Source organism: Lissotriton vulgaris, chromosome 12 (genome assembly GCF_964263255.1).
Source record: "Lissotriton vulgaris chromosome 12, aLisVul1.2, whole genome shotgun sequence".
Classification (NCBI taxonomy): Eukaryota; Metazoa; Chordata; class Amphibia; order Caudata; family Salamandridae; genus Lissotriton; species Lissotriton vulgaris.
In genome coordinates this window covers 383381772-383409319 of record NC_141700.1, presented here as the reverse complement: position 1 = coordinate 383409319, position 27548 = coordinate 383381772, and the positions used below count along the sequence as shown (strand labels likewise).

Sequence of the window (27548 nt, the reverse complement as noted above, 5' to 3'; positions counted from 1 at the left end):
AATTTCCTGCCTTCATGGCCTGCTCCTAGTCTGTCTGTGGGCACAATAGGCGAGTGTGAAGTCCTTTGTGTGTGAGCTGAGTCAGTGCCTTTTGAAGTGCAAGTGTGGTACGTGACAGCTCCTTCCTTCATCAAGTCAAAGATATCCAGCCTGCCAACACTCATACCCTCCTTTGTGAACCTATCCAGGAGGAATATAAAAAGGCCAACTGCCAAATACATCTAGTCATGTGACCCAGGGACAAGGGCCAAATGGTTAGGACAAAAAAATGTCGGCAATTCCTCAGACACCAAACATGACTTTCCTTCTTGTTCCCAATTGAAATTTAGCACTTATTAAATGTAATAACGTAACCCAGGGAGATGGGAGAGGCATGTCTTGCAATAGTGAAAAACAAATTTGAAGGTTTTTTACTAACTTTTTAAATATAGTGCACGGGGAGGCTGTGGGAATGTTAACAATGCTAGTTTATGCATGCAGGCTGGCGCTTGATGGGGAATGCATACCCAGAATGAGATATACAACTCTTGGACTTGGGTGACAGAGAAAAGTATTAAAAAAACAGTTAAGTTCTGGTGGGCCTTCTCTTCAAACCTTAAGTGCCATCAGAGTGGCTGATGGGTAAGCTGTAATAGCAGTAAATGATTTGTCACAGGCTGTTGAGCTGAATGATGATGATTATTCACTGTTGTCTTCCCCTTTTCTTTATCTTCCCTTTAGACCAATAATGCTGGTACTTGGGGTTCCTGTGGTGTGGCCATAATTGGTTCTATGGATGGGAAATGTTTTTCTTTTTTTCAGTGTCCTCGGTGGGGAATGGAAAGGGGTGGTGCAGGTAGATGGGAAGGGGTTTCCCTCTGGGAGACTGGTACAGTTGTGACTTGCGGAATGAATCGCTGCAGAATGGTTTTGGCTGGCAAGACCAGCTGGTTTAGTCTAAAGCAGAGGAATAAATGGCAATGTTTAATAACTACAGGGTATTTCCTGACGTTTTGTCCGTACAATCTTCATTAGTTAATTATGTAAAATTCAAACCTTAAACGCAGGGGCTGGGGGGAGGGGGTTCACATAGCCTTCTGGTAAGAAGCACATCTAACGAATGTTGAAAGGACCCCACTCTAGAAATGGTGGTAGTGGCAAATATATGGGCTTGTTGTCATATGCGGGGTCAAGGGGTTGATCTGGAGTAGATTTGAAGTTCCCTTTCAAGATGAGTGCAACTTTCTTGGACAAAGAGTAAATACGTATCGGTGGACGGCAGATGTATTGGGTGCTGGTGATTCTTGGTAACATTTATACTACAAATATTGACTATGCAAACTGTTATGCACTACTGAATAGAAAAGTGGTAAAATGGTCACAATTTCTTTTCATTTTTAGTGGGGACTTCAACAGTGTCCTGGATGTAGGTCTTGATTGTTTGTATCCTCCCACATACACTTATGAGGAAGGGGGCACAGGCACAGCAGGAAAGGCTTTATAGTTGGTCCCTACTTTACACATTTTGTAGCAGAAACCCAAGGATTAGGAAGTTCTCGTTTTACCCCCTCTGCAGGAGCTACACATACAACTCAACAGCTTAGTCTACTCAACATCATTGCAAGCACTAGTGGGCCAAATGGATATTTAGAGGAGACCATTTTGGACTATAATCCTTGTTGATAAAAGGTAATTGGGGTTGGTTTCAGCCTCTATATCAATGTAATCACCACATAGTGCATTCTTAAAAGATTCTGCCTTTTGTGATACATTAGCAGACGCCCTGGTCCAATACCTTCATGAAAATGAAATTATTACATCTTTGGCCCTTGTCGAAATGTAGGCATTTTAAGGTTATGGTAAGAGTGCATTCTATCTGAGCAGTGGTGGGGGCCAGATTTACCATAGAAAGCGGTTTAATTGCCCTTGATACAACTTTTATCAAGCTGGAGCACTTTGCAGTACTGGATTATAAGTGGCACAACCAAATCAAGAGTGCCAGAGAACAATCTGTGATACTTATTTAAAGTCTGCAATGCCTAGACTTCTTTTTTTTTTTTGATTTTCAAAAAACCTTTATTAAAACATTGTACAGTACATCAGTGCAATAGACATTCCGGCGAATCAAAAAGTTGCATTACATATCAATATTGTACACCTTCCCGTAGTAACAACATTTCGGTAGTAATTCCCCCCCCCCCCCCCCTTTATTGCCCTCGATGGCCACCTGTACTCTGATAACACAATCAAGATGATACGCAAGATAGAGTAACAACAGACAATATAGTCCGTTATAGTTCTTCATATCAACTGCCATTAGACGATATACATTCCAATAACATGATCTATCTATTACCAGCTCTCTTCCCATCGAGCCTTCCTGGCCTGTTTCTTGTGGGGACCTAGCATTGCATTTCCAGCAGCATCCGCATCCCATCCAACCACCTCCCACCTCTGTGCCCAGTTCGACCAGCTTAACCTGAGTGTTGAGAGGGGGTCTTCGTTAGCCTCAACGCCATTCTCTACTTCCACCACTATGTCTCCTTGTCTCTCATCGGTCGTGTCACCCTGTGCTAGTAAATAATTGGTCAGTGGGCCCCAAATGTCCTTCGGGCGGGACCTCATAGGTAACAATTCAGCATAATAACTCAGGTTTTCCTGCCATATAGTCATGGTTTGAATCCAACTTTTAAATTTAGGAGCCCTCCCCCTCCCCCAGCGACATGCAATCTGTCTCTTCGCCAAAAGCAGGCTCACAGCCAGGAATTTCTTGTGCGGAGTGTTAATGTCTTGGGAGAGGCCCAGTAGACATGGGCAAGGGGTAAGCTTGATCCCCAGCACAGTTGATAGACCTTCAAATGTTTGTGTCCATAACAGTGCAACTTGTGGGCAATTCCATGCCAGGTGGAGAAAGCTCACGCCTTCCTCGCCACATCTAGTGCATCTGTCATTGCCTCTGAGGTGAAATTTGTGGAGCCCGGCGGGGGTGTGGTGCAGTCTATGTAGGAACTTGAAATGTATCAGTCGTAGCCTGCTGTTCCCGGTGACAGCTTCTGTGTGTGCGTGCAGCTGAGTTCCCATTGCTCATCGGACAGTGTGATCTCTAGATCCCTGTCCCAGTCTTACCTGGCCTTGATCGTATGAGGTGGCTGTGCTGTCTGTGTATGCCTATAGAGAAGAGACACTGCATGTTTTGGAGGTTCTTTCTGTAAAAACGCATGTAGGGGTTCTAATGTGGGCGGGTCCTCAGGAAAGCAGGGGTCTCCGCCTTCACACTTTGTCGAAGTCGGGTGTAGAGGAACTTGCCCATTACCGTGGGTGTGTGCGGGCCAAAGAACTGATCCATGGTGCGGAATTGCCCCCCTATATAGAGGTCTCCCCAAGTGGAGTATTGTAGGTTCTCAAGCATCTTTTGGCAAATCCCTTCCTCCGTGACGGCAAGGAATGGGTTACGGGTCAGGGTCATGGCGGGAGAGTACAACATCGGGGCTTCTAGTTTATGGGCTATTTTCTGCCACACTATCACCGTACAGTCTACTGTGGACGGATCTCGTCCACGGTCACTCACCGACGTGAAGAGGTAGGCCGACGGGGACGTCGGCGCCATGTAACCTTCCTCCACGGCGAGGTGAGGCATATAGGGAGGCGGGTGGAACCAGTATGTTGCAAAGTGGGCTTGTGCTCAATAATAATAGTATTCAAAGTTGGGCACATCATACCTTCCCTGACAATAGGGCAGCATCATAGTGTTCAGGCTAAGGTGTGGCTGTTTCCCTCCCTAGATAAGTCTTGTGAGTTGTGTTCTAATTGTTTTAAAAAAGAATCTTCCTGGGTGGTACGTGATGTTGATAAAAAGGTACAGTAGTTTAGGTAGTAGGACCATTTTGATCAGTGAAATTCCCCCTGCCATTGATAGGGGCATACATAACCATTTGGTAATGATGTCAGTGATTTTATCCATAGCTGTACCGTAATTAGCCCTCATCAAGGCATCTCTGTCTCTAGTGATGTAAATGCCAAGATATTTGACTTCTTCCGTCTCCCAAACCAATGGGTAATCCAACTGGTGTGGTAGGGTGGCCTCTGTCAAGAGGAAAACTGCTGATTTGGACCAGTTAATCTGGATACCGGATATGGCCCCAAATTTCGTGATCACTCTGAGGACGGGGTTCAAATTTTCTCGGGGTTTGTGGATGTATAGGGTCATGTCATCCACATAGAGGTAGATGAGCAGCTGCCTAGCCGGATAGATCAGTGCTTTGTCATTGTGGTGCTGGCGTAGCTTTGCAGCGAGAGGTTCAATGGCTAACGCAAATAGGATTGGGGGCAGCCCTGACGCGTTCCTCTGGAGATGGGGAAGGGGGGGGGGGGGGGGGACGGACCTGGCGCCATTGAAAAGTACCGATGCCACCGGGCAGTGATATAGGAGTCGTATCCATTGGAGGAAAGAGACGGGCATACCCATGCAGCCCAGTATACCCATCAAGTAGTCCCATTCCAGGGAGTCAAACGCCTTAGTGGCGTCTATAAACACCGCCACTGCAGAGCTCTTGGGGTCTATATCCGGCAGGACTGAGGCTAGAGTTCTGAGGTTATGGTCCGTGGCACGATTTGGTATGAATCCCGCTTGGTTAGGCAGTACTAGTTTTTGCATAAGCAGGTTCAGCCTGGTCGCTATGGTTTTTGCAAGGATTTTCATATCGCAGTTTAATAAAGATAGGGGTCGGTATTAGTCACAGTTTGTTGTGGGTTTCCCTGGCTTGAGTAAGGAAGTGAGTACGGCTTGTCGCATAGAGTCCGGCAAGCATCCTTCCTCCCGTGCTGTATAAAAGACTTCCCTAAGGATTAGGGCGAGTACATGAGCATACGTTTTAAAAAATTCGATCGGCAACCCATCCGATCCCGGGGCCCGTCCTGACCTAATTTGCATTATGGCCTCCGTTATTTCATCTAATTCGAGATCGTGGTTTACTAATTTTTGTTGGTTATCACCCAACCATGCCAGAGCCGTATCGTCCAGGTAGGCTGCTAGATCCAATGGGTCCCCTCTCTGGGTGGAATAGAGTGTGCTGTAAAATTCTCTGAATGTATTGAGCAGGTCAGGGAGGTTTCTGTGGAGGTTGCCCTGTGCATCTTGTATGGTTGTAACATAATTAGAAAATGTAGGGGGCCTAATTGTGGTCGCTAGGGCCTTCCCAGGCCGATCACCCTCCCTGTACACTTTCACTGTATATGGTTTGCCCCGGAACTTGCACTCCCTGTGAGCAAGTTCCTCATATTCTGACAGAGTATTGCGCATCTTGGCTCTGAGGGAATGTTCACCAGGGTTCGTGGCAATGTCAGTTTCGAGCTGTTTGAGTGTCCTTTCCAGTCGATTGAGGTCATTCCGTAGTGTCTTTAATACCTCCCCACCCTTGGCAATGCACCACCCCCGGGTTGTGACCTTGAAGGCCTCCCATACTGTAGTGATACTAGAAACTGAGGCAATATTACGCTTGAAGAAGTCTTGGATATCTTGTTCTAGATCCGTTCTAAAGACTGTATCTTGCAGGTGTAGGGGATTGAGGCGCCAGCTTCTATCAGGGGTTTACTGCGCTGGCGTCTATAGATCTACAAGAACGGGTGAGTGATCGGAGTACGTGCGAGCTAAATGCGTCACGCGCCCTATCCAATGCGCCATACCAGCCGATAAAAATATGTAATCTAGTCTGGCCCAGGAGGAGTGTACCGCCGAGTAGTGGGTACCTTCCCTCCCAGTGAGGTGCATGTGTCTCCAGGAGTCTATTAGGTAGTTGTCTTCCGTGAGGTCCTGTAGTGTTTTACTTCTGTTGGTGTAGTGGGCAGGGGAGGCATTAGATCTGTCTTGTTGTGGCTGCTTCGCCATATTAAAGTCTCCTCCCTGTGGTGCCAAGTTCTTGAATCTTGCTCCAGAGCTGGAAGAGTGTGTGGGGTTCATCAAAATTGAGGCCGTAGTAGTTGGCAAAGGTCACATCATATGAATTTAGTCTTCCCCACAGGAGGCAGTATCGACCACCTGCATCAGATTCTGTTCCCCCAGCACAAAAGGTACTCCTCTTTTAATTAAAATCGTGACCCCCCGGGGCATAGGTAGAGTAAGAAGCAAAGGAGCGATAAGTCGCCCATCGCAATGCAAACTGGGGTGTGGTTTCAGACTCAAATGTATTTCCTGTAACATGGCAACTGAGATATGGTGGCGATCTAGGTATCCCAACACTTGTATCTTTTTCCTTGGATTGTTCAACTCAAGAACGTTCCATGACAGTATTGTAACAGTGTGCTTGTCTCGTGTATTATCTGCCATTCCTCCTATACATATGATCCATACCTAATCGTGCTATTGTGCAATCTTCACAAGAACAGGTAATCATGCAATATTGTAGGAAATATCTCCCCCCTCCCACTCGGGCATCCCCAACTTGCCAGGTATAATATGTCCCATCCTCCCTTCGAACTGTCCCAACAGAATTCTTACGACCCCATGGTAATGTGTCAATATGGAGAATGCCCATGGAGGGAAACACTAGGGGCACACAACCCGCCCTCTGCCTCTCATACTCTCACCCGCCACACTCCGTTCCAACAGTGAGATCCGGCGGGATGGGGGCAAAATGCCGGGCAGACTCACAGAGTACATATGTAGTTAGCAAGTTTATACATCACCCCTGCAGGTCAGGAGAGCAGTAGTGAAGCGTCCCAAGGCTCAAGGTTTGTGGAGACGTCAGTCTTGTTCCAGATGAGGAGAAGGAGACCTGGAATGATCCTGTGTACCAGATCCCGCCGACGCAGCTTTCCAGTGGTGCTTAAGATAGTTCTCAACTTGCTGCGGGTTCTGAAAGAAATGTTGCTTCCTAAATTAGTTATCTTTAGTTTCGCAGGGTATAACATTGCATAGGGGATCTCCTGCACTTGGAGTTTCTTCTTAACTATGGAGAACTTGCGTCGAGCCTCCTGCACTGATTGAGTGAAATCGGGAAAGAAACGCCAGTGTCGTGTTTTCATAGTGGACTTGTTTGCTTTCCCGGTCCAGGCGTAAGACTGTGTCCCTGTCCCGATAATTCAGGAAGCGAGCTATTATCGGTCATGGCGCGGCTCCAGGGGGTGGTCTGGCCGCCAGGGATCTATGTGCACGCTCTACCACCAGGAGCTGTGAAGGATTCCCTGCCAAACAGATCCGCGATTAGCTTCTCAACAAAGTCTTCCATCCGACCCACATCAGTGAATTCTGAGTTGACTTTTGTTTGTGGCAGCCCCATCCTCCAGGTCGGACACCCTGGTTTCAGCCTCTTTTATGCGATGTTCGTGCTGATCTAGTTTGTTGACCACCGCTTCCATTCTGGAGTTCATTGTGTCCATTTTGAAGTCTATGGAAGTGAGGCTTTGTTTTATGCTCATTAGAAGCGCCTTCCAGTCCTCTTCCCCCCCATCCGTGGCGCCCAAGTCGGTGCGTTCCGCGGATTAGGACTTGGGTGTCTTGCGGGTTTCAAACTGTATCTTTGATTGTTTTGTGTCCGTGCGGCCCATCGTGGTGGAGATCTGTTATTTCACGGGGTGGCGTCGGGTCCAGGAGGATGCGGTGTAACACTGAGTACTTCTGGAGGGGGGGTGCAAGCGTTCGAATTAGGGACAGTGTCACATCAATCTGTAAGTGGTGAGTAGGCCACTACGACAATGATGATCTGTTACGTGAAGAAGGGGGGGCTCTTTCGCCACCCCGCTCGTGCCGGCTGGCGCTGTCCGTGATGATGAGTAAGGGGTTTCAGCGACTCGGAATGGCAGAGTACCGTGTGCAGATGTCAGGCGATCCAGAGGATGCAATAGTGTAATGAAGAGGCAACTACCAGTTGCGTGGAGTTGGATCAAGATCGCCCCCTGTCCCTATGCGCGACAGTCGCTTACCCCTTGCACCTCATTTGGGTCTGTACCCCAATTTCGTCAGGCTGACTGTCTAAAATGAGGATTGTATTCCTTAGGTTAAGCAGAGGGGCAGTGCTGTCTGTTGCCCGAGTAAGTAAAGCCACTAAAATGGCAGCGGTTTGTTGTAGAGCAGCTCCGTGTCCCAAAATTGTGGCCAAGTCTCTTCCTGGTCATTCCCCAGGCTCTCTGTGGACTTTTGACTGTGAGGGGGGGGCAGCCCTGTACCTTACTAGCCTGCGGGGGTGGGGGGCCACCCGCACCGTCCCGTACCCAGAGGCGCCGGTGATACTGCGGCCGCCTCGCTCAACCACCCTGCTGTGGCGATGTCGCGCTGCTCCGGGTCACGCTCACCTCCGCATGGTGGCTGTCGTTCCTCTATGGTCCCAGTCCTCCACTGGTGTGTGCAAGCTGGCTCCCCGTGATGAGGGCACACCGGACTGTCAGGGAACCGTGGTCTCCGTTCTGTCTGGGTTGCGGGGGTAGCCATCAGAGCCTTCCGCCACCCGACGTGTTGCTGTACCGCCTCCTCCGCAGCTATGGCCTCGGACCGCCCCCACTACCGCCGCCGAATGTGTGCCGCTGCTCTTCTGTCGCCGCTGTGGATATCTGCAGTGTTTTCTCAGCGGCCTGGGCGCCTACACACCCGCGGGAGACACCGGAGGAATCAGCATGGGTCAAGGCAGATCGTGGTCGCGTTTATTTAGTCCCTGCACGTGATGGATGGCATTTATGAATAGGTGTCTGCCCGGCTGGGCTGGAGCCTCACAGGTGCACGGCCATCTTGGTCGTGCGCCACCTAGCGCCCTCCCTGCATTGCCTAGACTTCTTTGGTTGTATACTGTGGTCACATGTAGTGGTAGACAGTACTATTTTGCTGCTGGCTTAAAATCAACATTAGCGTTTTTTCAAACTGGTGCTGATACTGTGCTTTTGCATACAATATGCATTTTCTGACTTCTGCTGATATCTGTAAAGGGTGATCTACTAGTACACTCTCTTAGAAATAAATCAATACCTGCAAAATGTGACACTTCCATTCATATACCCGAACTTAAAGAGTTGAGGGGTAAACCAGTCATGTTAGAGGAAAAGAGAGGGGCTCTCCTAGATATGGCATCTAGGGAAAATACTTGGATCAGATGCACTCCCTGTGCATTTTTACCAAACTAATACAGATGGCTAGATACAAAGTTAGAAGAGCTGCAGTCTGCTGTGTTGTGGAGCATTGTTTACCTCCCACAGTGAGGGAAACCCTGATTGATTCTCTCCTGAAGTCAGGTATGGACCCTATGGAGATGGCTGCAAATTGCCTTCTCTCCATATTGGACCCTCAATCAATCAGGTTTGTAAAGCACAGTACTCACCTGTTAGGGTCTCAAGGCGCTAGGGGGGGTGTGTGTGTGTGCAGATTCGTTGGGTTCATCTGAAGATCCAGGTCTTGAGGTCTTTCCTGAACTGGAGCAGTGTAGGGCTTTGCCAAAGGTAAAGGGTGAGGTCTTTCCAGGAGTTGACTGTGTGGTAGGAGAAGGACTTACCACCATCTCTGTCCCTTTAGAAGCTTAGGATGATTGCCAAGGAGAGGCTGGCTGAAAGGAGGTTTCTCTTGGGAGTGTGGAAGGAGAGACGGTTGTTGAGGTATTGTGGACCGATGTGGAGGGCCTTGTACACGTGCATGAGCAGCTTGAAAGTTATCCTTCTTTCGACGGGCAGCCAGTGGAGGTTACGGGGGTGTTGGGTGATGTGGTTGTGCCTGGGGATGTCGAGGATTAGTCTGGCTGAGGCGTTCTGCACAGTCTGGAGCTTGCGAAGGAGTTTTTTGTTGATTCTGGCTTAGAGGGTGTTTCCGTAGTCTAGTCTGCTGGTGATGAGGGCGTGTGTTACAGTTTTTCTGGATTTGGTGGGGATCCATTTGAATGTTTTATAGAGTATGTGGAGGGTGTTGAAGCAAGCTGAGGAGACCGCGTTGATCTGGCGGTTCATAGTAGGTGATGAGTCCAACATGATTCAGAGGTTGCATGCATGGCCTGTTGGGTGGGTGGGTTTCCGAGGGCGGGGGCAACCAGGTATCGTCCCAAGCTGAGAGGGTGGAGCAGAGGATGAGAACCTCTTTTTTGCTCTGAGTTGAGTTTCAGGCAGCTATTATAAAACACTGGCCAGGATACCACAATGCCCCTCTAATCCATTTTGATCATTGTAAGTTTTTACCTGGCTGCAGCACTTTGTACAAGAACTGACACTGTCACACCAGTTGGGCCTAATATACTCCTTATGTTTTGTCGGGATGCAGAGTCGCGGCTGAGAGATATTTATTAAGGAAAGGTTTTCTCTTTATTTGTCAGTCAAATTATTTAAATTCACCGATAACATACAAAAATTGTTAAGACATAATAAAACATTACAATGATAATAAGCATTTAAATAAAAACATTGCAAAAAAAGAACACATCAGATTTCAAAAGCAAATTTAGCAGCTGATAGACATCAGTTGGTCAAAGTGATTAGTGTAAGATATGTACATGTGCCTAGGAGAAAGTACAATTGCCTACGAAATGAGCATGCATGGAAAGCAAACATTTTTTATGTTTAAAGTATTTTATTAGAAAGGTACAGCAGCATATTAAAACAAACATACAAATATGCAATGTTCGCGGCAGGAGGCGTTCCAGGATTAAAGTTCTAGTGTCCCAGCCCCGAGAGGCTGCCTCGATATCCTGCGTCTTGCATGGAAATGTGCAAAAGAAACGAAGGAGCATCGCCCCAAAGTCCTGTACCCCTCCTTAAGTAAACAATACCCTCCAACAAACCTCCCCCCCCACCACCCTCCCTGTCCAGTGCTGCGTAGAATGGAAGTGAAATGTCATCCCCGTCATCCTTCCTGAACCCTGTCTCGCCTGTGGGGCCGTGCTCCCCCCCCCTCCCTCAAAGGAACAGTGCTTCACAACGGAGGCGTAAGCCTCATCAGTCTCAGGTATCTTGGGCATGTAATTTCCCTAAATTCTGTGGCCAGTAGCGAGTGAAAGGGTTGCCATAGCTCCTCAAAGCAAGTCACATCCCCCGCTAGTGTGAGTGACAGCTTTTCCATCCCCAGAACATGCCACAACCTGTGCAGCCAACCTGTGTGAGAAGGAATGGTAGGCGTGCGCCAGTGTATCAGTATGTTTTGAATCGCTGAACCCAGCATAATAGCAATCTGCCGTCCCCTCCTAGATTTCAGCGGGTACATCAAGCCATTTGGGAGACCCAGCAGGGCATACGCGGGAAATCGGGGTAGTTCAATCTCAAAGCATGCGTCAATCTCATCTATCACCGCTGACCAGTAGGCTTGCAATACCGGGCAGTCCCAGAGGACGTGTGTTAGTGTACCAATCTGCCCACACTCTCGCCAGCATTTGTCACTAATGAGCCTGTTCATCTCGTGTAATCGTTCCGGGGTGTGATACCAATAGGTGGAAACCTTGGTAAAGGTTTCCGTGAGGCCTACGTGATAGGCTGAGTGTCTTGCCCTGTATGAAATATGTTCCCACTCCTTAAGGTTAAGTGTCCTCCCCAGTTCTCTGTTCCAGCGTTCCCGACCAGGAATGTGGAAGTGGGAAGATGGGAGCTGGAGCATCCTATATAGGTCAGTTATGAGTTTGGCGTCCGAGGTGCGGGTCAATAGCCACCTTTCATACGGTAGCAACTTCCTGTCCGCAGACTCTCTAACGCGCGGCTGTGAGGCCCAGTGTCGGACCTGCCAGTATCTCAAGCGGTCTGTCTCGGCCATCTGATAATTGTCTTTAAAGCTCTGAAAGGGGATAACCCCCTCTGCTGTATACATGTGGAAAAGTGCTCTGCAGCCCCTTTCCCTCCAGTGTGAGAAGGCCCCCGGCTCTGTCCCCGGTGTGAAGTCTGGATTGTCCACAATCGGTGTGAACGGCGAGGGGAATGTGGTGAGATCGAATGCGCGATAGGTAGCGTCCCACACTCTCAGCGGCACCCGCGTTATGTAAGAAGCATAGAGATTTGGGGGGCGGTGTGACCTGCGAAGGAATGGTATTTCCTGTAATGGGCGCCCAGCTACTGCTTGATCCTGGAAGAGCCAGTGTTTATCGGACTCCCACCTACTCCATTCCACCAAGTATCGCAATTGGGACGCTTGGAAGTATTTGCGGAGGTCGGGGACTCCCAGTCCCCCGGATTCCGGCGCCAGAGTCGTAAGGGCGCGGCGCATTCGGGGCTTACGGCCCTGCCACACAAAGCGGGACACTTCAGTTTGCATCTGCTGAATCCAGCCCTTGGGGGGCTGCAGAGGTAGCGCTCGGAATAAGTACAGAATTTGGGGTAAAACTGTCATTTTGATCGCTGCAACCCTGCCAAGCCAGGAAATCGTCCCCTTGTTCCATCTCCCAAGTTCTTTCTTCACCTTCCTACTCATCGCCTCATAGTTAATGGAAACCATGGCATGCAACGTTGGGGCTAGCGCAATCCCCAGGTATTGCACCTGGTCCAGCGACCAACGTAGAGGGAAGAGCCTCTGTAGGTCGCTTCTCGTTGCCGGAGTCAGGGATACGTCCAGGGCTGTGGACTTCTCCACATTCATCCGAAAGCCAGCTACACTCTCAAAAGTCTTAAGTTCAGCCATACATGCGGGCAGGGCCCGCCTCGGGTTCTCCAATGTGAAAATTACATCGTCCGCGTAAAGGCTTATTGCATGGGTGAAACCACCCATTCGCACCCCAGTCACGTCCGTATTCCGCCGCACTCGTTGGGCAAAGGGCTCCATGTAGAGCGCGAAGAGGAGGGGGGAGAGGGGGCATCCCTGTCTCGTTCCGCGTTCGATATCGAACCGCCGGGAACCACAGCCGTTCACTCGCACAGTCGCAGAAGGGAATTTATAGCAGTTAAACACCATGTTCCGGAATTTCTCCCCCATTCCCAACCTTGCCATCACCCGTTCGAGGTAGGGCCAGTGCACCCGGTCAAACGCTTTCTCAGCGTCAACCGAAAGCAGCATCCTCTCCCCCGGAATACGTGAGGCCTTTTCTAAGATGTGTACTATCCTTTTAGTGTTGTCCACAGTTTGCCTTCCAGGCACAAAGCCAGACTGGTCCGGTTCAATCAAGCCGGGGAGGTACTGTGCTAATCTCGTCGCCAGGATCCCCGTGTAGATTTTCAGATCTACATTTAATAAGGAGATCGGTCTATACGAGCCGCATTGCTTCCTGTCTTTCCCTGGTTTGGGAATAACTGACACCGTCGCCTGCAGGAGGTCCGGAGGGATAGCCCCGGGGTCAGAGAAAGAGTTAAACAGCCTGGTCAAGATAGGGGCTAACGTCGCGCTAAACGTTCTGTAGAAGAGGGTGGTGTAACCGTCCAGGCCTGGGGCCTTCCCTAATTTAAGCCTAGAAATCGCTGCTATCACCTCTTCGGTTCTGATCTCTCTCTCTAGGTAAGCTGCCTGCTCCGGGGTTAGGGATGATAGGGGCACCGAATCAAGGTAATCATCTGGGTCCTCCATCCGCGCGGCCTCCGCTGCATACAGGTCGGCATAAAACCGGCGGAAGGCCTCGGCGATTTCTCCGTCGCCTAAAATCCCCTGTCCCGCGCTCCCCGCTAATTCTTTCACCTGCCGACTCTGATGTGCCATTCTCAGTTTGGCCGCTAGTAGGCGGCCACATCGATCCCCTCCCGTGTAATAGGCGTGCTTTAGGCGCAGCGCAGCATATTCAGCCCTATCTAAGTCTAGTGAGGACAAGAGTTTCCTAGCTGCCTTCAACTGCTTCCAAACTCTCGGAGCCCCAGTGCGACGGTGTACTTGTTCTAGCTCCCTGACCTTCTGTGTGAGCTCGTCCCGCTTTATTTTCCTATCTCGATTGTCCGCGGTTGAAATCGCAATGAACTCTCCCCGTATTACCGCCTTAAGAGCCCCCCATTGAGTCGACAGTGAAGTATCAGAGTTAGAGTTGTGCAGCTGAAAATCCTTCACCGAGTCTATGATACTCTGCACTACCGTTTTTTTATGTAGAAGCGTGTCTCGAAGCCGCCAAACCCCCCGCCGAGCGGGGCTCGGCGGGAGATGGAAGGTCCCCGAGACCGGTGCATGGTCCGAAAGAGAGATGACTCCCATTTCTGAAGCGGTAGCTAAGTCACGGACAGGTCCAGAGACCAGCAGATGATCCAGCCTGGCGTATGTCTTGTGTGCGTGTGAGTAATAGGAAAAGTCTCTTATCGGTTGGGTGGAGCCCGCGCCAGAGGTCGTGCAGGTCTAAATCAACCAACTGCGTCTTCACCGCTTGCGAGAGTTCCCCAGTTTGCGGGTGTCGCTGCGCTGATCTGTCTTTTGAGGAATCAAAGACCAAATTTATGTCCCCTCCTAATATTATGTGTCTGTCCGGTGATGTGTGATATCCTCCAGTGCTTTGCGTAGGAATCTATCTTGCTGTTCGTTTAAACTGTGCCTACTGTAAACACCAGGGTTCCCAATTTAAGTCTGTAGGCCAGAAGTCTCCCTTTTTGTTCTACAAATTTGTGCAGCACCTCCCCCCTGAAGGATTTGGACAAAAGGATAGCCACCCCAGCCGTTTTGGTCGTGTTGGAGGAAAAGAACTGTGTAGGGAAATGGCGGGACCGCAACCTGTGACAATCACAGGCCAATAGGTGGGTTTCCTGGAGCAGACAGACGTCTGCCTGGGAATTTTCCAATAATGACAGGACAGCCCTCCTCTTCGTGGGATTATTCATCCCCTTAACATTCAGGGTAACTATCTTCAGCTCTGCCATGGTCGGTCGGGACTACCTCGCCTATGTGTGCGATCTAGAGTGCATGGCATCACAATGACTTCCAAGTGAACGTGTGTGTCTAGACTAATACTCGCAGACACCTTAGAAGCACTGGACAGGGCAACCCCCAACTTCCCCCCTCAACTCCTCCCCTTCCCAACCCCCAACACTCCCTCCCCCCCCCAACCCCCAACACTCCCTCCCCCCCTTCCCCTCAACTCACACCACAACTTCCCCAACCCCCCCTCCCCTCTTCAACTCACACCCCAGCATCCCAACCCTTCCCCTCCGCCCCAAACTTCCCAGAACTTCCTGAAATAGTCCCAGACAGGCCCAAGCGGACCAGTCCGTGGAATGTTACCTTAGTGGACGTCCAGCCACACGTGTTCAATCCATCGCCCCCTCCCCTCCACTCCAAGCCAGCAGTTGAAATATTGCTATGATGAACTCCCCCCGGAGCACGTTTAAGCGGTCAATGCAACCTCCCCCGAACCTCCAAGCTCCTCAGATGCTGTCCGAACAGCGTCCTCTCGTTCCGCTCTGATAGTCGGAGACCCCGGCCTCCGCGATACCCCCGTTGTCCTTCTTCGTGCAACTCGTTGACAACCTCCGTCAGCTGTGCGTCGCCTTCTCGGTGTGTGGGATTCCTCCTCCTCCGCGGTGATGCCCAGGATTTTGCAAGTGTCCTGTAGGGATCGCAATTGGTGTGTCTCTCCCTGCCACTTAAAAATAATACGGAAGGGGTGACCCCAGGAGTAGGGCGTGTCGTGCTGCCTGAGGAAGTCCGTCACAATCTTAAATGCTTTACGCTTCTGAAGCGTGAGTGTAGACAGGTCTTGATATAGCGCCACAGGGTGGTCGCGGAAGGTGAGCGAGCGTGCTGTTCGTGCCTCCGCCATGATCCTTTCCTTCAGCGGGAAGTCCGGGAGGAACGCTAGAATGTCTGGAGGGGGGCCATTAGCCCTTCTGGGGGGTCCCACCCTGTGTGCCCTGTCGATTCTAATGAGGAAATCGTCCCCCTCTCCCAGGACCGTGCGAAAGAGTTCCTGCAGGTACCTGACTATATCCGGGTTCTCCTCCGATGATGGCACACCCCGGACCCTAATGTTGTTCCTTCGTGACCTATTCTCCAAATCTTCGTTATGCGATTGGAGGTCTAAGTGCTGTTCCCTAAGAGTCAGCACTTCCTGCTGTAGAAAAGTGATCTCCTCATCTTGTCTGTGCGTGGAGCTCTCGACAGTGGCCACCCTCTCACCCAAGCCGTCCACTTCCCTGCGGATTTCTCTCACCTCTCCTGCTACTTCCTGCTTCAGGGCCTGGAAGTCTTCCCTCAGCGTGCCAAATAGAGACTCCAAAAAGGATCTGGTGACCGGAGGTTCCGCTGCTGCACCAGACTGCAAACTCCCAGCCGCTCCAGGCGAGGAGGAGTTCTTGTCCCCCTTGTTCTGCTGTCTGTTGAGCATCTCCGGCCGCGTGCAATCGTTGTGTTTACCGCCCCGTTGAGCAGCCATGATGCAGGCCCTCCCACCAGTCCGCGTGCCCGACTCTGCCTTTCCTCACGCCGACTCCCACACCCCCTGGAGTCTGCCTCTAGTCCAGGGCGGGCGCTGGTCTGCGTCAACCCCAAAGACCGCGGCCGATCTGGGTCAATCGCTGCACCCCAGGCCGAAGCGGGGAAGTTGCGCTCGTTGCCCCTAAGGTGTCCCCGGTGCCGTGCTTCTGGGGTGGACAGTGGCGCAGGGGCTCCAATGTTGTTTCTGATTTCCAGCCGGGACCCGGGGTCAAGGCACGCACCACACTAGCACGGTGTCCCGTAGTGCTCTGTGCCCACTCCTCCACAGCCCTCCAGTCGTGTCCTCGTACCTGCCTGGGCCAGATGCCAGTCGCGGTGTCCGCTGGTGAGGGCTGCCGCCCGGACCTTCGTCGTCTCCCCCCAAGGTACTCCGAGGCGTCTGCGGGGGAGAGAGCTGCTTCGGGGGTGCGTCCGCTGCCCCTCCGCCGGTATCGTCACGCTGGTCGCGCAGCCGGTTTGCTGTGGGCCTCGCTGGCGACACTGCGCACAAGTAAGCTGGTGCCGGGGGTTCAGGGGTGCCACAGGCTCGTTAGGTGCTCGTGTCCTCTCGGCTTCAATCAGTGCTTGCTAGGGCCGTGACTCCGCTGCCTGCCGCTCCCGGCCTCCCGCACTGCCCGGGGAGGCCTCCAAGCCGGGCACTTGCGTAGCTCCCACCCCGGTCAAGTCAGCACCTCGGGGTGGGGAGATCTTCAGGCTCTAACCAGTGGGCCCGCTGCTTCAGGCACCCCGCCCGCTTCGCTGCCGAGGGCTCCCACCTGACATCGGGGATCGACTGCTCCAGTCAGCGCACTCACTGTTCGGTCTCCGGGGCATCCGCAGGTCGGCACCGGTCAGCCACTCAGCACTCCAAACTCGGTGAGTTTGTGCTCTGCGGGGCTCAGGCGGCGGCGGTCGGTCGGTTACCGCTTCCCCTGATAGCTCAGCTGCACAGTGTGGCTCCAGGGGGGAGATTTAGCTTAAATCAGGGCTTGGGGCCTCGGATGGGGTCAGGAGCTCCGGCAGACACGTCCTTCTACCCCGCCATCTTGGCCACGCCCCAGCAAACATTTTTTAGAACAATAACTCCTCAAGGTTTTAAAGACAAGTGGTGTTGTAGGTTTCCTACTAATTCAGTAAGACTGTGTTTGGGCAACATAAGCGTTAAAGTTTTGGGTGGACTGAGTCCACTTATACCATCAAAATATGTTGATTTAGTTCTTGGCTAGCTCACAGTTTACCATCAAGACCTCTGTACCTTACAAAGTACCAGATGGTGTCTGTAACCTTACAACATGATGGCTGATTTTACCCGGGAAATCATGGAAACAAAGCCTCTCCTTTCATTGTTAGCTCAGGCATGCCCAAATGGAGGCGCAATGAATACACAAATTGGCATTTCAAACATTTATTGAAGCAATTGGACTCTTGTGGAAATACATATGCTACAATTATGAGTAGAGTAAAGCAGAGCTTAGTAATCACCATTACGAGAATGGTGAAAAATATCAACAAATCAACCATTATACATTTACATTGATTATCTGAATGCATATAAATGTACTCTTACCTAGTACTGCCTAGCCTAGATAGCATAAGGTTGATGCTATTCTACCCAATACCATAGAGTGGTAATTTTGATCTTTTACTCCAAGCTGATTGGAGCAATTTAATCACAGTTAACACCGTCTTGGTGTTGGGGTCTGTCTTTATAAATCCTTGCTGCTTCCCAGTTATGTCTTAAGTCCCAGAGAGGTCTAATCCATTTTAATCACTCCAGCCTTTATGCGGGGCAGAGATAAAATCATGCTCAACATTTTTGCTGCTAAGAGTACATGCAGGACAATTGCCATGGTCTGTCTTTTGGTCGAATCAATTTTTTGTGAAAGATGCTAAGAGTACCCAATTTAAGTTGTATACACAATTTCCTAAGGAACAGAGTTTGCAGAAAATCTAAAAACACCTCAAATGTGAAAGAAAATTGAACATTAAAAAAAAGATACAGTTGAGCTCTTGACAGAGGATAAGCTCACTCTTTTGAGCTGGGCTTGGGATTAAAAATTCTTCTTCACATTGAAAGGTGCTTTGTGTGGGATACAGATTTGGCTAAGCCCAATAGTCTTACAGACCTCGTTGGCAAGAGATTCTGTTATGTATTTCAACAATGGGATTTTTAACACACTTTATGTAGTAGTAATATCTTGGAGTCCTGCTCTAAAGTATGTAAACTCTTCGATGCACCAAACTCAAACCCAATACAAAAAATGTTTTGGGCTGCATGCTTGTCTATTGATCGCAGTCCTAGATTTAGCAGCAAGGGTAACATAGGGGTAAGCTGTGGCAGCCTCAATAATGATCTTATAAAAGAATTCTCGAAAGGTGCAAGGTCTTCAATATTGCTTTGGCCCCAAAGTTCAGCTCCATAGATTGCCACACTGACTGCCTGGGCTCTATAAACCTCCAGGACGGTTGGGGATTCAGTCATAAATATATGTTCGAGGCATATGGGCTGCAGATGGTACATTATGAATAGATCGCCATCTGGTGTTGGGCTCGGATGATTGCACTTTGTTTTTCTCTTGGAGAGTCTTTTGTATCTTGGTGACTCCTCCCTTGGTTGGTAGTGCGCATGGGCATCGGCTCCATCCTTAGATTGTTTTTTTCCGCCATCGGGTTCGGATGAGGATCGAGACGCTCCAGATCAACTTCAGAAGAAAGTGATTTATCGGCGCGTATTCCCTTTCCAATTCGACTGTATTGTTATCGAACGCGTTCATTTCCATTCCGACGCGTTGCAAATTCAAAATCGAAGAGGAAAACTTGGATTTACGTCGAAGAACAGGAGGCCTTTCTCGACGCAGTCAAGCCCGGAGTCCATGGAAAGGACTCCATTCAAAAAATGTCCAACGTGTGGTGCTAAGTTCCCACACAAGGACCTACACGAGGTGTGCAACCTCTGTCTATCGCCTGAACACGAATCCAGGGACTGCGAAGCCTGTGCAGCATTCTCCTCCAAGCTAACGATTAGAAATCGTCGAGCTCGAAGACACGAGGTTTCCAGAATGCAGGCGGAAGCGATCCCGGAGTTGTTCGGAGACGAGCAAATCGAGGAAGAAGAAGAACAGTCGGGGTCGGAAGGGGACCAGTCGGAGATTGAAGAACTCATCGAGCAACAAACCGTGAGTGACGACGTCCCCTTACCGAAAAACCGACCCCGTGCGGTAACGACCCCGCCCTCGGGCCCGGTCAAACCGCTGAAAAAAGTTTCCGACGCCCCGCCCTCGGGCCCGGCAACGAAACTGAAACTGAAACCGAAACACTCGGACTCCCACCATGTCGGATCCGAGAAAAGGGCGACATCGACTTCGGCACCGAGGCTACATGCAAAGGAGAGCTCGGTATCGAAACATTCCATGTCGAAACATAAATATGACTTATCGCCCAAGAGACACTCGATACCAAGAAAGTCGGAATCGAGCAGGCATTCGGTGTCGAAAACAACAAGATCTGACGATCGAAAACAAAAGCACCTATCGGAACCAGGACCTTCGGTACCGATTCAGGAGCAACAGACAGATCCCAAACAAAAGATCTTGTTTATTGATCCACAAACTGGGAAAGTGGTCACGAAGAAGAGAAAGAGTGAACAGTCAGAAGATAAACCTCTTCCTTCAAAAAAGAGAACAATGGGGACGAATATAACTCCTCCTGCTTCTCCTCGTCCTAGAGTCACACCCTCTTCTCCTATTCCTCACAATAGGCCAAATATTCCTACACCTTCCACACCAAGACCAGCTACACCTCAGTCAGATGTAGACAGTGATCTAGGGGAGGGAGAACCTCAGGGGGATGACGAAACTATCCCAGATGAGGAGGACCCATGGGAAAATTATGATGTAGGGTCAGATGAGGACAACGACCCAGAGCTATATCCCTCAAAGCCTTCACCACCTGATGATAACACAGGTTTTGTGCAGCTCATTAATAGGGCAGCAAAATATCACAAACTAGATATGCACACAGAACCTCAAATAGAGGATTTCTTGTTAGAGACTCTACCTAATGCACAGAGAACATCAGGTACTCTTCCTATGTTAAAGGGTCTTCTTAGTCACACGGAGGAAATAATCGAAAACCCAGTGAGAGCCAGGGTGTTAAACCCGAGAATTGATAAAAAATACAAAGCGGCTCCAAAGGACCCAATATTTATTAGAGGGCATGTACCTCTAGACTCGCTGGTGGTCTCAAACGCTCGTAAAAGAGCAAACTCATTATCTACAGGAGAGGCTCCTCCACCAGATAAAGAGTCGAAGTTAATAGATGCATCAGGCAAAAGAGTAGCATCACAGGCAGCGAATAGCTGGCGTATAGCCAATACACAAGCACTACTCGCACGCTACGACAGGGCACATTACGATGAGTTAGAAAAACTTCTCATACATCTCCCAAAAGAACACCAGAAAAAGGCAGATCAATTAATACAGGAAGGTAAAATAATAACCAATACTTCCATTAAGTGTGCATTAGACGCAGCAGACACTGCAGCAAGGTCTATTAACACCAGTGTCATGCTAAGAAGGCATGCATGGCTTAGAATCTCAGGATTCAAACAAGAAGTACAAACAGCCCTATTGAACAAACCATTTGATCAGAAGACATTGTTTGGTTCAAGCACAGACGAGACATTAGAAAAAATGAAGAAAGATACGGAAACGGCTAAGTCAATGGGAGCATTGCAACAGCCAACACACAGAGGTTCCTTTCGTAGATCCACCTATAGAGGGGGCTCAAAGAACACAGGAACGAATCAGCAATCCACATCTTTCACACCAACATCACCCAGAGGTAATTCAAGAGGCAGTTACAGAGGTAACAACAATAAGGGTAGAGGCCGCGGAAATAATAACAACCGCAACGCCTCAACACCAAAACAGTGACTTCATAGAACTCCCCCCAGACCACATAACACCGGTCGGGGGACGTCTATCACAGTTCCTACCTGTCTGGGAAAACATCACGTCAGACAAGTGGGTGAGACAAATTATCCAACATGGTTATTGCCTAGAACTCACAGCTACCCCACCAAACATCCCCCCCAAACAGCGTCCAATGAGTCAAGATCATCTGACATTGTTAAGAGAAGAAGTTCTAGCACTTCTACAAAAGCATGCAATAGAGAAGGTCCCAAAAGATCAACAAGGAACAGGAGTATACTCTCTATACTTCCTGATCCCCAAAAAGGACGGGTCCCTAAGACCAATATTAGACCTCAGACCTCTCAATGCTTACATAAATTCGGAGCATTTCCACATGGTCACGCTCCAACAAGTACTCCCTTTACTGAAGAAAGGGGACTTTCTTTCTACACTGGATCTAAAAGACGCTTACTTTCATATCCCAATTCACAAAGCCCACAGAAAATATCTAAGGTTTGTGTTAGAAGGACAACACTATCAGTTCAAAGTCCTTCCGTTCGGTGTCACAACAGCACCAAGAGTTTTCACAAAATGTCTAGCTGTGGTGGCAGCACACCTAAGAAGACAACAAATACATGTCTTCCCATACTTGGACGATTGGCTAATAAAGGCCAAGTCAAAGGAAGAATGTCTTCACAACACACAGAAGACAATCCAATTGCTGCACCACCTAGGGTTCACGGTGAACTACAAAAAATCACACCTGCAACCAAACCAGATTCAACAATACCTGGGGGCTACAGTAGACACAGAGAAGGCAATAGCATACCCCAACCCAATCAGAGTACAGACAATGGTCGGGTTAATACAAAGATTTCAACCACAACACTTACTACCAGCACGAGTGTTTATGCAACTATTAGGCATGATGTCCTCCTGCATACTGCTAATACCACATGCCAGACTACAAATGCGCCCACTACAAGAGTGTCTAGCGACACAGTGGAATCAGGCTCAAGGTCAGATTACAGATCTGGTGTTGGTAAACGACCGGACGTATCGCTCTCTGAAGTGGTGGAACACAGAAAACATTTCCAAGGGACGGTCGTTCCTAGAGCCAATTCCACAAGTGATAATAACAGCGGACGCATCGCTCTCCGGATGGGGAGCGCATATGGACAGATACACAGTACAGGGGAAGTGGAGTGTGCAGCAAAAGAAACTGCACATCAACTACCTAGAACTATTAGCAATATTTCTAGCACTAAAAGCTTTCCAAATGCAAATAGCAGGAAGAGCAGTCCTGATCAGAACAGACAACATGACTGCAATGTATTATATTCAAAAACAGGGGGGGACACACTCTCTCCAACTGTCCAGACTAGCACAGGACATATGGAGATGGGCCATTCCTCAAAAGATCTACCTGTTAGCAGAACACCTACCAGGAGTTCAAAATCAAATAGCAGACATCCTAAGCAGACAGTCAGAACAAGTACACGAATGGGAGCTGCACGACCAAATACTACAGCCATTCTTCCAGAGATAGATCTGTTTGCCAATCATCAGAACGCAAAATGCAAAGAATTCGCATCCAGGTACCCACACCAAAGGTCCCAGGGCAATGCACTGTGGATAAATTGGTCCAACAAATTTGCTTACGCGTTCCCTCCTCTACCACTAATCCCATTACTGGTTCGGAAACTACAGCAACATTCAATGACAATGATACTAGTGGCACCCATGTGGGCAAGACAGCCGTGGTTCACCACGCTGCTACAACTCTCACAAGTACCACATCAAAAGCTAAGGTTATTACCCATGCATCTTACACAGAACCATGGAGAAATAATGCACCCAGATCCCAAACAACTGAACCTGGCGATCTGGCTCCTGAGGTCATAGAGTTTGGGTATTTAGATTTACCACCAGAATGCATGGAAATCATTAAACAAGCAAGACGTCCTACCACCAGAGCATGCTATGCAGCAAAGTGGAAGAGGTTTGCTATACACTGTAACAGTAAGCACATCAACCCTCTGGACGCATCCACTAAACAAATCATTTGCTATTTATTACACTTACAGCAATGTAACCTAGCATATACCTCTATCAGAGTTCATCTCGCAGCCATAGCAGCGTACCTACAAAACAGGCAACATCTGTCACTGTTTAAAGTACCAGCAATTAAAGCTTTCATGGAAGGACTCAAAAGAGTCATTCCACCAAGAAGACCACCTTCCCCAGTCTGGAATCTCAACATAGTGCTTACCAGACTAATGGGGCCACCCTTTGAACCTATGCATAGATGTGAAATACAATTCCTCACATGGAAGGTGGCCTTCCTCATAGCTATCACGTCACTTAGAAGAGTAAGTGAACTGCAAGCTTTTACGATTCAAGAACCTTTTATGCAGCTACACCAAAATAAAGTGGTTCTTAGAACAAACCCAAAATTCTTACCGAAGGTTATTTCAGCATTCCACATCAATCAGTCAGTGGAATTACCGGGTTTTTTTCCAAAACCACAAACAGTAGCTGAAAGAGCCCTACATACACTGGACGTGAGAAGGGCCATATTGTACTATATAGAAAGAACACAAACCTTCAGAAAGACAAAACAGCTATTTGTTGCGTTTTCTCCTACACACAAAGGCAATCCCATCTCCAAAGCGGGCATTGCCAGATGGATTGTAAAATGCATTCAAATATGCTACTTAAAGGCAAAGAGAACATTAACTGTTCCTCCTAGAGCTCACTCTACACGTAAACTAGGAGCATCTATGGCATTTCTGGGAAACATTCCACTAGATGACATATGCAAAGCGGCTACCTGGGTTACACCGCACACCTTCACAAAACACTATTGTGTAGATGTGCACACAACACAACAAGCTAGAGTGGGACAAGCAGTATTAAAAACATTGTTTCAGACAGTTGCAACAGACACGGGCGACCACCGCTAGGGAGAGAACTGCTGTATAGTCTATTCATAATGTACCATCTGCAGCCCATATGCCTCGAACGGAATATGCTACTTACCAGTATGCATCTGTTCTTGGCATAGAGGGCTGCAGAGTGGTACATGCCCTCCCAGCCTCCCCGGAAACCTGTGTCTGTTCCAACATTATCTTATTTAGATACACTTACATGGGCACTCTTATCTGTATTCTACTATACTACTCCATCTAACCCTACTATGGCAAAACAATCTAAGGATGGAGCCGATGCCCATGCGCACTACCAACCAAGGGAGGAGTCACCAAGATACAAAAGACTCTCCAAGAGAAAAACAAAGTGCAATCATCCGAGCCCAACACCAGATGGCGATCTATTCATAATGTACCACTCTGCAGCCCTCTATGCCAAGAACAGATGCATACTGGTAAGTAGCATATTCCATTTTTTTAATTGGTTATTGCACATACCCTATTCTATAACAAAAGCTTACTCTCCTGTATTTCGTCACTCCAAATGTCTGACTCAGATAACTTAATACCCAGATAATAGAAATCCCTTAATTTGCATCAATATGGCCTTCGGGTATTAAATACAATTGTTTGGTCTTTTGGGCGTTTATTTCTAGGCCATTTTTCCTATAGAACAGGCCAAACTGCTCTATTTGAGTTGAAGGCCTTTCTGAATTTTGGACATCAACAGAGTGTTATTGGCAAAAAGTAACATGAAACCTTTTGGCCTGCCAAAGTGGGAGAATCAGTCTCACAGTTGGATAATTATTCAAGACCGCCATTAATAAGTGGAATATTGTAGGGGTTAGCACACAGCCTTGGGGAACACCTCTGTTAATCACTACCTTCTCAATGAGTTCCACATTAGTGCCACTGTGGACTTGGGCGTAGCTATCTGAGTGTAGACGTTTGATAATGGGTAAGGGCATACCCATGTCTGCAAGGGTTTCCCGTAATTTAGCCCAAGAGACCATATCAAACACAGCCTGACCCCGCAGGTCTACAAAGGCTGCATACACACTGCCCCTTCTCAGAGTCACTGCCTTCCAAGGCCTGGTCGATTATGCTTACTTGTATCTAAAGCCTGCTTGAAATTGACTTAAGTTATGATGTTCTGACATCTACTCATTAAGTTTTTCTAAGACTTATTTACAAAAACTTTTTTGCAGGCTATCAACTGATTGGGCGATAATCACTTGGTACATTACAGGACCCTTTTATAAAAATAGGGACAATCTCCACACCTAGCCATGATTTTGGGATAGGGCCTCCCTACAGGATTGCATAAAGTATTCATGTATGGTGCCCATACATCAAAATTAGCATAGTAAAGCTCAGTTGGAATAATATCCAGGCCAGAAACCTTCGATAACTTTTGGGATTTAAAGGCTGCTGTAGTGTTAGCCACAGATGTAAACATTGCTGTCAATGGGGATGGTGTTTTGTGCTCAGGCAGATCACTAGTGAGGATGTTGAGAGAATCAAGAGGCTTCGGAGAATAAAGATCTCCAAAATGGGTCACCAACTCTGTAGCTAAAATATGCGTCATTAGTGTGTCATGCCATTTCCTGCCTTTGTGTGTAACTAGATGCCAAAACAGGTTAGTGTTGTTATTTGTGGCTGCATAAAGCAGCTTCGCCATAGTTGCTAGCTCCCATGACTTTTTCGCTTCTTGCATAGTTTACCTGTATAGAGAGCTGGTCTTTATCTCTGCTCTGTCATCTAATCTAATGACTTTTAAGAGGCTTGTTTTTCTAGAGCGGCAGGTTAGATGAAATCACTCTTGGGATTTCTGGTGCAATACTTAATCAGCTCTCGAACCCGTAAAGAGTCCCCTAATCTCTTCAAATAATTCCTCATAGACTTCAAGAATGGCAGTAGGGGAATTCTTGAGTGCTCTAAAAAGGTCAAGTGCCAGGACAGATCCTGCTAAGATATACTTTATCTCTTTGTTGTCACACTCTATAGCAGCCCATTTGACATTTTTTGTGTTATTTGTAAATACTAAATCATCTCTACCGTGGGACGGCCCTGCACTTAAGTTGTTGATGAATGGGCGATCCAGGAGGAGAATTATGGGGTCGTGATCACTCTCATCCCAAGGTGCCACATAAAAGTCCACCAACTGTTTCTATAGCCCCAAGCTCTCAAAGGGATACCCTAAGTGATTTCTACCGGCTCCCCCTTTCAGGGCTGGTGCAGGTTTGCTGACTGAAGGTGAATGTCCAATACAAGCTCGAAGGCCAAGTGATAAAGTAGTATTAATGATTTGAAGAGCATGCTTTGGGTGATGATTGACAGGGCTAGCATTGACTTACGGTTTAGCCGATAATCCTCCTCATCTCTAGCTATATTGCTGGCCAGGGAAGAGGGTTCAAACCGTACATTGAAATCACCTCCCATTATATTTGTGCAGTCTTTGAGTGTGACTTTAACAAGCGGTCTAAATTTCTTAGGGTGGGGATTCTACACAGTGGTTCAATGATCTGTTATAAGTGTTTTGGAGCAGTCAGTTTTTGCTCTCGCATAGGGAGAGTTTGAGAAGAAGTATGTCCGAACATGGGGCAGGGCTCTCCTTTACTGCGCACTTGATTGATGTTTTAATCCAAGTGCATAAGCCTCCTGCTGTCCGGCTTGCCGGGTATTTTCTAGCCATGGCTTTGAAGTGGTCATCCAAGTCCCTGGGGGGAAAACAAATGTCAAACGTATCCCTATTCAGGCTCCAGTCAATATTTGATACTTTTAAGTCCTGCAATATTCCATAAGTTAATCTTGATGATCTTTGTGCATTGCGTCCAGTGACTTTACAGCTTCTGGAGTAAACAAGGTAGAAGTTTGAGGCAAGGCTTGGTAATTGGGGACAAAAGAAGCTTGGGATGCGCCAGTGAGGGGGGAACTTTTCCAAGTCTGGAGAGCCGTTACAAGGCGCTAGACTTGTGAGTTCGCTGTTTGGATTCTCAGTTGAACGTAGAACAGCTTCCGTATAAGGTGGTACCCCAGTCTGGAGGTTAAGGGCTAGCAGCTGTGATATGTGTGCTGTGCATTCTTTAGTTGAAAGTCACTGAGAGCTGGATAGCTGATCAGTTGGATTAGAAATAGAGATGTCCCCCCCTCTGTATGTGGCTCTTTGGCCATTTGATCTTCTTTTGCAAAAAGACTGGCAAGGTAAGACTTGAATTGAATCTCTGAACCGTTTGGGGGATCTGATCTGAGACCTAAATATAATAGTCCACTTGCCAGATTGAGGTTAGTCATGGTGATTTTAATTAGTCCCAGGTACTGCTCATGTGTAAATAGCATATTATGGAATAGCAATACCTCACACTTATGATCCAGTGTATCACTTAGTTTGTCAGAGTCTCTGCATCCTCATGTATCTGTTGATTCTGCCCTTGTGTGGACGCCTTGATTATATAGATTTCTCTCTCTAGGAGCACATGA

General features: G+C 48.4%; 1 protein-coding gene across 1 annotated transcript in view; it reads left to right on the top strand.

Annotated features, from left to right (window-relative positions):
* LOC147674083 (transcription initiation factor TFIID subunit 4B-like) overlaps positions 1 to 27548 on the top strand; it is a 1347443-nt gene that overhangs the window by 656781 nt on the left and 663114 nt on the right. The window lies entirely within an intron of this gene.